The sequence below is a fragment of the Podarcis pityusensis genome (genome assembly GCF_964106645.2).
Source record: "Podarcis pityusensis genome assembly, chromosome: 7".
Classification (NCBI taxonomy): Eukaryota; Metazoa; Chordata; class Lepidosauria; order Squamata; family Lacertidae; genus Podarcis; species Podarcis pityusensis.
The window spans coordinates 55541313-55556419 of NC_138031.1; the positions used below are offsets into that span (position 1 = coordinate 55541313).

At 38.2% G+C, this 15107-nt stretch overlaps 1 protein-coding gene across 6 annotated transcripts in view; it reads left to right on the plus strand.

Moving 5' to 3' along the window:
* Positions 1–15107, plus strand: part of TSHZ1 (teashirt zinc finger homeobox 1) — an 80307-nt gene that overhangs the window by 13736 nt on the left and 51464 nt on the right. The window contains exon 1 of one of the 6 annotated variants that reach the window (XM_081014134.1): positions 5525–5543. The exons of the other annotated variants lie outside the window; for them this stretch is intronic. The gene's annotated coding sequence lies outside the window, so the exon portion shown is untranslated. Of the gene's footprint in view, positions 1–5524; positions 5544–15107 lie in introns of those variants that run through there. 6 annotated transcript variants of the gene reach the window in all.

Here is a 15107-nt window from a genome sequence, read left to right on the forward strand (position 1 = left end):
ACATAGCATCATGAAGAGTCCAGTAATGCCTACTGTTTATTTCACTAGATTTCTGATCAAAGCCTTGTCTTAGAGAATAATATTTCCATTGTAAGATATATTGCATGAAGCCCCTGAAGATAAAAGGAAATACTTTTTAAATCAGGTATAAAATTGACCTATCATAGCCAGATAAATAATAAAAAGTATGAATTTTTGAGGCATTTGATTGTGGATACAGATACATAACTTCGTAAGGATAAAAATTAAAAAGGTGAGCAAGAAGGGAATTAATTGTATTTGCAACAATGGTTAATATGTATTACTGGCAAATTATCAACATATCTAATTGATATTATTGCTGCAAGTAAACTTTCAAATATAGGTATTTTTTAAAACTAGCAGTTATTACATAGTATTCAAAATGTGTTCTAAAAGTACTAATCCAGTAAGCCACCGCTGCAATGTTGTCTGGTGTGAGGCTATTAAGCTTCAGTTCCCAATTACGTAGAACAGGGATGGGGAACCTGTGGCCCTACAAATATTGTTAAACTCCAATTCCCACCAGTCTCAGTTATAGTGCAGAAACATATGGAAAGCCACTTGCTCCCCTTTTCTGATAACAGAACAAACTGTAAAAAAAATAACTGCTCCAACTTCCAACTGTATCTTCCTTTAACATGATATAACTGTTTCCCAAGAACAGTCATATGGGCAAGTTCTTAATCAGTAATAATCAATAGCTTAGGTGAAGCACTGAATTGGGAGAATTAATATTTTTATTTTTAAATTAAGCCAAGGCACACCTACAGAATAACTAGTGGTATTTTACAAATATAACGTCGTGTACTACTATTATAAATGCTGAAGTTTTAAAATTCTCTCCTACCTCCACAGGTGATCAAACTGAAAATAGAAAAAACCACATACCCATGATGTTAATGATACATGGGAGATGATGTTATCCTTGCGAAGTTGAGCGTTTTAAAAAGAAAAAGCAGGAAGGTTTGAACACAATTAATACAAGTAGTGTTAATTGGATTTTAAACTATCTGGCCTTGCTGTAGGGTTAGGGTAGTATCTCCCCCAGGAACAAGGTAGTAACATTTTTAGCAGGTGTGTGCATGTGTAAAATGGTGGTGAAAATCAATAAGGAAATACAAGTATTGTCAGGTATTTTTTTAAGGATTTTCATGGAAGACTCATGTCCTGCCTGCTTTTAGTAGTATTGAACAATGATGTTCTGTAAGGAACATGGCTGGACTTCATTACTGCTAAGTATGTATATTTTATAATGGCCCTGTTATTATTATAAAGGGTACATTGCTCTGTGGTCCAGGTTGCTGACACTGGGTGTCATCTAATGCCAACTTATGCACTGGAAATCTGCTTGTGCAATAGGACCAGACCCTCCAAGTGTCCCTATTTTCCAGTAACGTTCCTGATCTATAGACGCTACCCCAGTTTCTGATCGGATCCCGGAATGTCCCACTTTTCCTTAGGATGTCCCCATTTTCATTGGAGAAATGTTGGAGGGTTTGGAGATATGCAACCCCTAAGCCATCTGAAGGCAATCCTGTGTAGGGAAGTTTTTTAAAAAAAATAATAATAAATGTTTTATTATGTTTTTTATATTTGTGGGGAGCTGCCCAGAGTGGCTGGGGCAACCCAGTAAGATGTGTGGGGTATAAATAATAAAATTATCACTATGGAATGGGACGTCACTATTTTCATTGGATAAATGCAGGACCCTCTAGAGCAGATTTTGGAGGTGAGAAGGGGCTGCAAATGAGAGGGGAGAAAGGAGAAATCATGTTGTATGAGCAGATGTCCCCTCACCTTACACTGGATCTCACCCGTTGCCATGTAGTTATTTGTTTTTCTCATATTGTTGGACTGAACCAAATGCATTCCTTGGCTCATTTCAGACATCTCACCAAACCGTAGTAAAGAATTCACAAACTGTTTTGGTTTTTCCACCTTCCTCCAGAGACTACTGTATGAAGGGACAGTGCAGTTCAGAGAGGCTAGAGGAAGAAATCAGAAAAGAACCGCTCAACCATAATTTGCACAATTGTGTTAAAGCGCAAACATTGGTTTGAGTTTTAAACTATTGCTAACACAAGGGCTTGTTTGACATAATGTCTGAATGGAGCCATTGACTTTGATTGTTGAATAAAAGAATAGATGTGGAAGGAAAGTGCTGCAAATTAGGCAAGAGAAGTTAACTCAGGTTAAACATTTCATCTTTCTTTGGCTTTCATCTCCTCCTTTTCCCTGAACATTTGCACCTGGTGAAAATTATAGTGCAAGAGGATCTGAACCAGGAACATTGGCCTTCAGAATATACAGAATACCTTTCTTCTGCACAAAAACTCATTATGAAATTCCAGTCTTTGAAAAGTAAAAGTGGACATCAATTATTTTGGCAAGTTGTAAAAGTCTTGAGGCAAAAGCAGCTGAAAGCAAGAAGTCCAAGAGTTATTAAGCCAGGAACAGGAAATATACTAACCAATTGACAAACAGGGCCTATAACTTTTATATTTCAAGTACTGTACTCTTCTCACATTGCAAGTATTTATATCAAACGTCTCTAGCCAAATCCTAGGCCGGAAGGTACCGTTGACGCACCTCTCTCAAATTGGAAAGAGACAGGATAAAAATAAACGAACATAAGTGAAATAAATTATTTAACTGTGTGCAGGATCACATCCTTATGGTATTGGTGCTTAAAGGAGGTTATGAGTGTCACAAGTTTTGTGTCTGAGGCGTCAATTCTGTTTCTTAAAAATATTCCAACTGCCTTTCCTCCCCAAATCTCTGGTTTTGTAGCTGGAGGCCCTGATGCTCTCTGTGTTGCTGTCACTGTATATGCTGTGAAGGCAGTAAAAATGAGCACTAATCAATCTTTCAGAGCCAAGCAATGAGCATTAGGAGGCCACTATCCTGTGACTAAACACACCCCTTTTATGGAGTGTTGGTGCTAATAAAGGACAGCTTATTACTGAGGCAGAGACCAAAGCTTGGGTGAGGTCAACCATGACTGGCAGTCATCAGTCATTCTTAATGATACTTTTTCCCGTGCTTTCTAAGGGATTCTGAGCAGAGTGCAAATCATTTGGGGTCATCCATAGTTCATGTACCCACAGATGGTAAAGGTTTTGAAAGTCTTTGGTTTAAACTTGTACTTAAAAAGTGGGGGGAATCGTTTTTTTCCAAGTAAACAAACAGACAAACAAACACAAAAAGCCCAATAGATTCCCCCCCCCCCCATGTTGTGTTTTCTTTCACTGTTAAAAGATGTTTTACACACTGGAGTGCTTGTGCATTATAAAGAACTACATAAATTTATTTTTTATGACGTCTGTCTTCTTTAATTATTACCTTTGATGTCTATTGGTGACTAAAGAGAGCTTAACAGGATTTCTCTCCCTTCTTAAATTTCGCAAAGTGAAACCCAGCCAGTCCCTGACAGATGTCTGTTCCTCACCTTCAGGATTATTTTATAAATCCCTTTCTGATGAGCGGAAGTGTCAAATCAAGGACAGGTCATAAAGTAAAAGTATAAACCTTTTAAAGAGAGACTCAAGTAATATATAAACATTCTGCACTCACTCTGATTTTTTTATGGTTTGGAAAATATATTTTGGTAAGAAGGTAGAAAAGTTTCAACCATTAGCTTGTGTGCATTTTTAGAAATGCATCATTTTGTTTTGTTCCTCATACTCCTTCCTAATTTGATTTCAAGCATTCAAAGATAATAACTGTGCTTCAGATAAAACACGTCACTAGGACTTTTGGTTTTTTATGCACCTTTAAAAATACGACAATTGTACTGCGTTTCTATTTTTGTGTTTATTTAATTAATTTACATCTAATCACCCATTGTAGTATATCTTGGTTTGAAGGCTGTGAAGGTAGTGTGAATTTAGACAACAGCTGTCTCCCCCTTTCCCCTTTTTATTAAAGTAAGCTTACTTTTTCTGAGATTTTAACTTCTGATACAAGTGTTAGTTTATTTTTACTTCTTAAAGCTGAGGTAAGCTGAAATCAACACCTTCTGGTTTCTTCTGTCAGTTCTGTATCACCACATATGGGGAAAACATGGTGTGTTGTGCATAAAATACAAAAGTTGTACTGATTTTTGTCTCAGACACACTCTTAAAGCTTTGACTTGCAACATTCAGTGTTTCATGGATGATGGAGGTTTAGACAACTTCTTTTCAGTGTTTAGTGTTGTAAAATAAGCTGTCTATTGCACAAGCGTATGAATTTGTAAACCACTTTGTGGGTGAAATGTGCTCTGAAAGGTGGGTAGAAATGCATTAAATAAATAAAAGTACAGCACCTGGCATGTTGGTAATGATACATACAGCTTATTATGAATAAACAAAAATTGTTTGATAAAACATAATAAAAAAGTAAGATTTCTGTTTGAGCTCAGACACTTTAAAATGCACAAGTGGAAATATTTTCCTTTTATATTCTGTGTGCAGTGGTTCCTTCTTGGTATGTAATCCCATTCATTTTTAAACCCATAAAATAAAAACCTTTTTTTATTTTGTCCCATAGTTGCCCAGCGAGTGAGATGCTTTTGGTAATTCTACCAGTAAACGGATTTCTGGTGTTGGTTGGAAAATATGTGCAGCTTTCATAAACAATAGAAAATACAATCAAATAGTGCTGTACCTATGATAAGAAGTGGTCCTTGTTGAAGCTTTATTCAAGAAAGCACTTAAAGATGAGGGTGTTTATGTATTTAAATTTAAGAATATGCCTTAAGTGCTTTCCTGAATTTGGGCCAATGTGCCTGATGCTTCCTCCTGTTTGAGACCAGATGTCATAAGAAAGAAATCAGGCCTCATCATGGCCCTGATTCTTTTGCTTATTGCATACAGTCCTCACTTGTTAAGTGTTTCTGTCTTTACATATGCAGGTTAGTAGAACAGCTTACGTTAGGAATGATGGGCCAGAAAACAAAGCAAAATGCCCCTTTAATAAGAGCCTGGACATTTGCGTAGCACTTATTCTCTAGTAAATTAGTTTTGCTCAGGGTACTGCCTTCTGTTCCTATACCATAGTAGGGAGAGGTTGCAGTTGCCACATCGTGTAATTCCACAACCCTTTAGTTGACAATTAGATATGAGCTTGCAGCTGCCTAGGTCGTAGGAGCCAACTCCTAGGGGCCACGGTCCCTTCAGCCCCCCCCAATAAAATATTTGAGGAGGCCCGCGGCCTTCAACGTTGATGGGCATTGCCTTCAAATGGTGTGCATGTGCCGCGTCTTGTGATAGATTATACAGGGCGGACCTTGCCTGCCTCCCCTATTTTATTCAAGTTGGTGCCCTTGGCCTAGACAGACACACACACACACACACACACACACACACACACCAACTACTTGGTGGCCAATTAATCATGGATTAAAATCTTTTGGTTATAATCCAAAAATTCTCTGGGATTGATGCACACAATAGAGGATTTTTTCATTTTGTTGAATCGTACTGGCACACTCAGTGCTAAGGTTTTGGAGTGGGAGTCTCTGATTCATGTAAAGAATCTGGGTATGTGCTTGAAACTTTTGGGTTTGGGTGAATGTGTGAACAACCTCAAATGATTCAAGGCCTGAGAGTGGTCCTCCTATAAGGTTTGCAGAGTCCATGGTACATGAGGGCCCACAGGCCCACCCAAATATATATCTTAAAGATATAAAGTATTTAATATATATTTATCTTAATATGTCATATGCAACAGCTATACATCTTATATCCATATATATTATCTATATATCATATACAACAATTTTGCTGTTATATGTAGCCCTCTGTTAATTTTTTCTATGGCAAATAGTTCAGGTTTAATTAAAAATTTCTTCTCATAATAATGTTTCACCACTGATAAGAAGATACAGTGGTACTTCAGGTTAAGAACTTAATTCGTTCTGGAGGTCTGTTCTTAACCTGAAACTGTTCTTAACCTGAAGCACCACTTTAGCTAATGGGGCCTCCTGCTGCCGCTGCGCCGCCGCTGCACGATTTCTGTTCTCATCCTGAAGCAAAGTTCTTAACCCGAGGTACTATTTCTGGGTTAGCAAAGTCTGTAACGTGAAGCGTATGCAACCTGAAGCCTATGTAACCCGAGGTACCACTGTATGTAATTGGATACTGGTTCATATTCAAACTAAATTAGGATGGGTTCACCCAAATATATTTCAGACAAGGGCCCACAGCAAAGAGTGGCTGCCACTGAGTCCCCAGATCCAGGTAGATCATAGAGAGGCATTATTGGTTGTTGCCCTCAATCTCTGGAACTCCTTTTGAAAGCTGAAGTTAACCTATTTCAGCAGTATTGAAATACCTATTTGGCTTTGGTTTTCTGGGCACAATTAAGCTTTTTATTAGGGATGAGGTTTTAGTACATATTTTATTTGCTGCCTGGTTATTACTTGAATACTATATAATGGTCCATCAATTTAATGGGTAGGGTAGGTTATGTTTCGTACCTTCTGCCTCACTTGGCCTATGGTATTGCTTTTTTACTTTTGGCTCTCAGCTGTGTTTAAGGTGCTTTGAGGCCATGCTAACAGGGAAGGTTACCTCTGGGGAAGTTGAAGTGGTTCTACAAGTTGCATGGAGCACCTCACTTTCCCCTCCTTGCTTATCTTCACTGTCTTTTCCGCTCCTTGCCCACCTGCCAACTTTTTGACCAACCTCTGCACCCTTAATCTCCTTGGTATGCAGGCAATAGAAGGTGATCATGCCTATTTCCTAGCTGTTAAAATTGCTGTTAAAACCACAAGAACAGGCCAGGGTATTTTTTTCTGGTCAGTTAGCAACCCAGCCCTAGGGAGGCACTAGGGAACGAAAGGCAGTTCTGTGCACTTTGGGATGAAGATGGAGAACTGGTTTTAATTCTGTGGCTTCCTTTTATTTTTACACAGTGGCCCAGGAATAAAATGGGACACAGGTCCCAATGATATAGAAATTAACACAGTATTATGAGGGCTTTATGTTCCAGTTACAAAACCCTATGTGTTGCATGACAAAGGACTTTAAAATAATTTGTAGCTGGACTATGAACTCTCCCAGAAAAATAAAAGAATACTGCTGATTTGTACATGAAGGTTATTTCATTTATATGCATGGAAATTGCTAGTTGCTTAGCGTTAAGGCTATGCTAAAACAAAATGTCTGGGTAACAAAACCAGTTAATGTCGTTTACAACTGTCCAGATGAAAAGCTCTGCACAAATCTACTGTTGGCCCTCAATAGGGAGTGATTTTTTAACCAATGTGAGTGAAAGGTCATACATACTTCACTTCAGCTTAAATTGAATTTACATGATGCAGATGCATAAGAGCATGTATGAGATACACCACGGGTGAGATTTCCCTGTGTACAAGCACGTGAACGACTTCTACCTCACATGCCATCTGTAGACAGATCTTTATTGATATGGGCATCTTCTGCTAGGCCTGTGGGCAGCGAGGAGAAATTTAGCACCTTAAGAGTGGAGAGTTTGTTATATTAACCTGCCTGCCACGGACAGACAACACACAGCAGTTTCCTTCCTAGGTGAAGTGTGAGCCTTTCAGAGATACTCATTGTGGCCATTTTAGATTCAGCTTCCCTGCCCTCTATGCACGGTTGATTTTCAGGTTTTTCTTCCCTTTTGGAGCTCAGATCCTTTATTTTGTCTTTACAGCCTGGCTGAATAGAAATCATTTATTTTATGCAGCTTTGTGCTTTTTTTCCTCTACAGCTAGTATCTGCATGAATGTGTTGTAGCCCGATGCGAGTTCATTCGATTAAATAAAATGCTTAAATTGTAATCCGTGCAAAACGATCATATTTGAAACACTTGATGTCTCGGTGAGAATCCATAATAGTGATCAGATTTAAATGATTTAACACAGTAGTTGTAGGGAGGGAAATACAGTTTCAAGACATCCGTGTATTTATATATAAAAAAGATTAAAACTAAAGTCAGATATGCTTCTCCCTCTGCCTCTCTCCTTTTTTTAAGCAGTCAAAAGATATACTGTATCCTCTGTGAAAGGGCGCTTTCAATCCAGTTATCCACTTTACCCAGTTTCAGATTCCAGAACCTTCTACACACCCTCATTGGTTAAACCACTAAGCCTTTGATTCCTTCCTGATTACACTATGCAAGACATCTATCAAACACTGTCTTATCTGTTTGTAAGGCAGCTCAGGCCTCAGATTTAAGTCATGGGTTTTGGCTACAAGTTAGAGTGTGATTAATAATTGACTAATGTAGCTTTTATTTATCACAGGCTAGCACATTTCACCATTACCGAGTTAACATAAATTAAGTGTAAGCTGTCGTTCAATCTGTTTTTCAACTCCCCACCCCCCCACCCCGCTTCAAATCCTAAGTCTATCTTTCACTTTTTTAGAAACAAAATCCTTACACAGGGCACAGTCTTAGTCAGTGCCAAAAAGTTGATTTCCTTTTCAGTGGAGTCATATATCACTAGCCCTCCCAGCTGCAGTGTCAGCCTCTGACAGAATGACATGTGTCATTTATCAAAGGGGCCAGTCCGGGCCTTGGGAAACGTACATGACAAAGCCTGAGAGAGTTCATTTCGTAGTCCCCTCCTACCCTCTCTGAGCCTCTTGCCAGGAAAGCCTGTGATGTTTCTGTCTTCACAGCATTACTGTAAGTCCTTCAACCTTCACAAAATTAACCCTCACAACCTCCACCATCATCACTAATATGGATTCTTCCTTGGAGAGTTCGGAAATCTTTCTCTCTCTCTCTCTCTCTCTCTCTTTCTTTCTTTCTTTCTTTCTTTCTTTCTTTCTTTCTTTCTTGTGGGGGACACAATTAGTGATGGTATATTCTTGCAAAGTTTAGCTGCATTTAAGTCATCTATGTGTGGGGCACTACTATACAAGAAGTAAAATACTAAGTTTTCTCATTACAAGAAAAAAGAGACCTAACAATTTCCGAAGTGTTTCAGCCTCCTCTGTTAAACTCACTTATTACAGAGTAAGCCCCATTGTTCAATGTAGGGCTACCCACTGAGGAAACATGCATAGGATTGTAATGTTGCTGTGATATAAAAGGTCTGGCACTGCACAGAATACCTTCCCTATGAATTTTCATGCATTTTGTCGTTGTTCAGATTTTGTCTCTGCTAAGCTTTTTGCTTGGTTTTGAATATTAAGTACTTCAATATAAAGTACCTGAACAGGTAACATAGGGGGTTTCTTTTCTGTGTAGCATATATGACTCATACAACACCTGCACAAATAAGGTGACTTAGTTTACATAATTCTCCGTAAAAAGTGCTTCACTTACAAAGAAGAAAAGCAACTGCAACTAAAATAGTTTTACACTCGGTTGTTTATTTATTTTTTACCCTTGTCATTCAGTACTATTATAAGGCCATTAAGATTAACGGCTCAAATGTGATTATTTTCTTTTAACCATAGATCAGACTGCCAGAATATAAACATATTTTTAGCTGAAACAAAAGTTTTCCCCAACTGTCTCGTTTTTATTTCGTATGAGAGAACAGTTATTGTTTTCTCACTCACACAGACCCCTTTAAAAACATTATGCATAGCTGCTGCTATCACAGTAAAATTATTTACAGCATCAGATATCATTTAAAGAGATAGCTAAGGGGACTGTAGCCTCAGCGAGGAACTTTCTAGAAAGGAACCCTATAAATTAGCCATTGCTCAGGAGTGGCTGTTTTCTAGTCAGGGCTGGTCCTTTCATTTGTCTACATAAGGCTAATTTATTTTTGCAGCCAGATGTGAGCTGACAGCCATCACTCAGAGTTTCCTTCCCCCACTGTTAGGAGGTCGGGAAAACAGTCACGTTTCCCATTTTACAGAATCCCCATCAACATTATTGAAGATGGATGTATCTTTAAAGCAAAGATTGATTGTGGATATCGGAGTTATGGTGTCATTTATCATGGTGAATATTATTTAGACTTGGATTGTACAAGGCTGTAACTTGAGACACAGCCAGGGGAGGGACAATCTGGAAACGAGGATCCATGAACTTTAATGGATGGATGCTTTTTCAAAGCTCCACTCACTACAGCATGATTTACTTTTCTTACAGAAAGGAAACAAGCATTTCAGTTTTAAAGGGCCAGCATGCCTTCTTGTCTCCTTTTGTGGATCCTTCATAGAAACATCAAAGGCTTACAGCTGAGACACAAATAGAGTGATTGAATATGAATTTTACATGTATGCAATTAATCCTAGCTTAAATATATCATCATAAGAGACATTAAATGAGGTGCACTCAAGGCTTTTGTTTGCTTGGGCCTTTAGTCACATGGCTGCTGAAGTGCTGCAGCCTAGCTGTATTCTGTATGAGATATCATGAAATTCTGGTAGCATTAAATATAACCTGATAACCAGTGTGTCATATTGTGAAAGCTTTCTATATCAAATGGAGTCTAAAACATACAGTTGCACGTTGCTTGAAGTGTCCTATTGATATGAACCAACTATTGACACTCAGTTGTCCAGCATGGCAGTACATCTTTTGATACATAAAATGTGGCAAAATGAAGGTTTTTTTTTTAAAAATAACCTAATTTTATTGAGATTTTTTTGCAATGTATAGTAAATCATTCTTATTGCCATATGCCCATATGGTATTACTGCAAAAAAGAAAAAAAGAGAGAGGTCTGATCTGTGTGCAATGTTAAGTTGATAGCAATTTGTGGTGTTTGTACATTATATTGGTTGATACCAATGGCAGGGGGTTAGGATCATTTCCTTGCTTCCCAGCCTCCTTTCCTATTCACTGCAAATTCTCATCATTCCGAACCATAATTTGCTGGTACATCCATATTGAAGTTAGCCATAGTTCCTAATTTGGAATTTGTAACCCGCTTCAAATCAGTTTTTCAAATGTTAGGTGGGAATGTTTGCATTAACTGCAGTTAATGACATTGGATGGTGAACCATGGTTAAGTGCTGTGGGGAAAGGGTGGGGAAATCCATGCTTGAGAGGGGAGGACCTGGGGGGAAAGGGCATTATAGTCCTACCACCTGCAGTCAATCCTATAACCATGGTTAAGGCCTGGCTTGTATTACATATATGCTGGTCTTGGAAGTACTTTCTCACTTTTTCAGGTGAAGCTTGCAATGGTGCGTAAAGCACGATGATGCAGTTCTGCTTAGAGTGTTGTTACCAACTCGTTGTTCTAGAACTTTCATTAAGTTCGTAACAACGTAATTTATATTTCAAAATGCAGTCGTTTTAAATTTTGTAATGTTGTTTGTGCTTAAAACTAATTTAACCTTTCTGTAAATATTTAGCTAAATTGTAGAATATGAGCAATCTGGTGAACCAAAGAATAGCATGTATGGCATGAGTACAGATGATGGGGTAAAGAATGATTTCTGAAAATGAAGGCATCAGGGGATCTTGGTAATGTGATGCTATGGACCCAGGAGAGGCTTGCTCTACTGATTGCTCTGGATGCTTTTTATGCTTCACAAAAATGGCTACTGTTGGGTTCATTATGAGGCCTTCCAGATTTGGTTTTGAGCAGATAAATTTTTTACATCGGAAATAAAATGGGCATGAGGTAACTAACTGGAGGGTGTCTCATCATGTTCTATAGATTTCATTCTCCAGTTCGTAGAGATCAGCTTCTAGTTGTGTAGTAGGCAAACATCTATTAGTGAGTAGTCTTTCTAAATAATAATCGTAAGCTACGTTTTTGACTCGTCTGCTGCTGTTGAATTAGTTCCATTTTACAGTTTACTGTTTTGATGATTTGATATTCTTAATACGTTTTGGTGGCTGCTTTGAGTGAGTAACTTTTTTAGGACCAAAAATTCAGGATTGGAATGATCCTATAAATAATAAATGTCTGGAAAACCCAATACTTCATAATATACAGGCCGTAATAGGCATTGGAATATCTTCTTTTTAACCCTAAAAACAAGGTGTAAGCTTGGTTTTAAGAGAAAGAATATAAAACATTAATGAAAGTTTTGTGCAACCAGAATTAACTTTTTTCTAACCTTGAAAAACAAAACAAGGTGTAAGCTTGGTATTAAACTCAAAGTTAAAAGAGAGAGAAATAATATAAAACATTAATGAAAGTTTTGTGGAAGCAGAATTAAAATCAGCAACAAAAATAAAAACAATTAAGAGCATCTGTTTTAGAATGCTTATCAGTTCTGTTTATAACAAACGAAGAAAATCCATTATCTGCAACAATAAGGGGAATTTCCTTTTCCAAATGTTGATTTACTTGCAGAAGTGTGATCTTGCATTTAGATATTTTTGGCAACTAATGTTCCTCTCTGGTGTTTGACATTATAATTTCAGGGATACCAGTCTGCATTCTGAGCAGTTTATAGCCTACTTCACAACGCAGTTACGACGAGGGGTTGGCATCTAAACTAATTTAGACACTTTCTCTGATAGGGAACCCACAGATAGCATGATCTACAACACACTTAAGCCAATGTTATTTGATTTTAGCCTATATGCTCCAGTATTTAATACATTTTGGAAATAATAGCATTGAGTTTAATATGCTCATAATTGTGTCCACCTATGGCAATTACAAGGGAAATGGCAATCTGGTTGTGGTGGCATGTTGCCAAAGGCTGAGTTCAGCACATGGTGACAGGTGCACACAACCAGCTTGGGTAAAATAGCCACTAGGCTTTTTCACTGCCACCAGATGTAATAGTTCTGACAATGACCACAGTCTCAGTAAGTGTGTTTAGGGTGCAGCCTGGTCTTAGACATACTACTTGCTTTGAAGTCAGTTCCATAGATGTCGAAGAGAATTCCAAGCACATATGTTTAGGATCAAGATTAGTCCAATTCAGTGCAAATAAATTGGCTTAAATCCTAATACTTTGGCTTAAAATTAAATGGAGTTGTGGTTTGGGTTGTCAGCCCATTCTAGACCTATAAACGTGGTTGAATTTGCATGAGGGTTATTTTTCTCCCGACCTGGAAGCATGCAACATGTTTACAAACAGGAAGCAGTTCATTATATTCATATTTATCACAACATCTGTAATGTCGACCAGGGGTCAAGTCATTACATTAAATTTATTGTAACCATTATTAATGCATGTAGGCTTGTGCCTCAGTTATGATATAAGACTGCTGTTTCTTGATTAAAAGCTGTTTGGCAATGCCGAGATAGAATACAGATTCTCCCTGCCTCATGGTGACTGACAGCAGCTTCTGGTATTCTTCTTTTTTCTGGCAGTGGAGTATATTAATATGAACACACCTTGCAGAGTAGGCTCAGAGCTGCAAGAAGTATAGAATGCAGAAAACTGTCTAATTTCAGCAGGCACAACTGTGCCTCCATAAGGTAGCCAAATTTATCACGGCACATTACAGAATGCAGCAAATGTCATGAAAGCCATTGTTTTTAAAAAATTTTCCCTGGGTGGCTGAATGAGGTGATTTATGGAGTTATCCATCTTAAGGGTCATCTATCAATTTTTAGTTGCTAGGCAATCAAACTAGCAGCTGTTTGCTTTGAATCAAGCTGAAAAGTTGTCAGTCATCGCATGCAGGTATGACCTTAGTGGTTAAATGCATTACCATGCATGCAAAATTAAAAGAAACAATGTCCTCCATTTCACCCATCATGTATGGCATATTGTAAGGCTTAACGATAATTGTAGTACAAAATGAAGTGGTGAAAAAGGAGTTAGTGTGCGCTACATACTAGACAATACCTTCTGTTTTCCTCCCAAAATAGCTAGTTATATCTTTTCAGCATGGAACGTTGTTTTCCCTATTATCCCTTTCCTTTCTAAGAAGTGTTCATTTTGAAGACAGCGACAAAAGGGAGACAAGGTCATCTTCTAACATACAAATTCTTAGGATGGTAGAACCTCCCTACTATTCCAGCAGAAATTTTGCTCTTACGTTGCAGTTTCCAGGGACCTTAAACATTGCATTGACACAAATGTTTAGCATTGGGGAAGCCATATTCTATTAATGAAAATTAGATTACCGTGGCTGCGATCCTAAACACACTTACTGGCAATAAATTTCATTGAGCTACGTGGAACTTTCTACTGGGTAAACATACTTAAGATTACAGTGTGTCCACGTGTGTATCCTGCAGTCAGCTTGCTAATGTTATCTTGAGAGGATAAATCTAAGAAAGAGAAAAACTATTGTGCAAGCCATACTCAGGCTTTGTAAGCAGATGATTCTAGTGACAGCACCACACAGTGCTCATTTTTGAAGCGTTCACATTCTGCTCAACTACTGCTTGTTAGTATCCCGATATACTAATGCCCTGCTATTAGTATACAAAGTGCTTCACAATCTTTTATATCATCTGTCCTCGTAACAAATTGTGAGGTAGATCTTTAACATTCCTGTTTTGCAGAAGGAGCACTGAGGTCGAAGGATAGTGATTTAAAACAGAAGTATGTGTGGTACAGTGCTTGCTACTGACTAAGCATTAGGAAGAACTTTCTGACAGTAGGAGCTGTTCGACAGTGGAACGGTCTCCCTCGGGAGGGGATGGACTCTTTTCCTTGGAGGTTTTTAAGCAGAGATTATGTGGCCGTCTGCCATGTATGATTTAGATGAGATTCCAGCATTGCAGAGGGTTGAGCTAGATGACCCTTGGGGTTCCTTCCAGATCTGCAGTTCTATGATTCTTTGAAAGGCAGTCATCACCACTTCTTTATATTGCAATCTGTACGCAATTTTGTGTCTGCCTGGTCAACTGCTGACATCCTCCAAAATACAGAAAAATAACTGAAACGAAAGCCTCAAGAGAGTGTCACTGCTTTTGAAAATCTAAACAAACCAGCCTACCCTGGAAATATTATACAGGGTTTGATGCAGAGGATTCTGGACAGCATTTGAAGAGAATTGATTTGCAGATGGCTTCAGCAAGGAGGGCAAAACTGTGTTTAAATGATCCTTCAATGTAAGAATTTAGACCAATGTCAGAAAAGTTCACATCCTGTACGTTCTAGTTAATAAGAAATGGCATCTATCCACAACAATAATTGTGTACACCCCTCGCCCCCCCCCGGCTGTTGAAGAAAGAACTTCTCTCAGTTGTCAAGAAGCTTCATAGAAGAAAAGGGAGAGAAGCTTTTAACCAT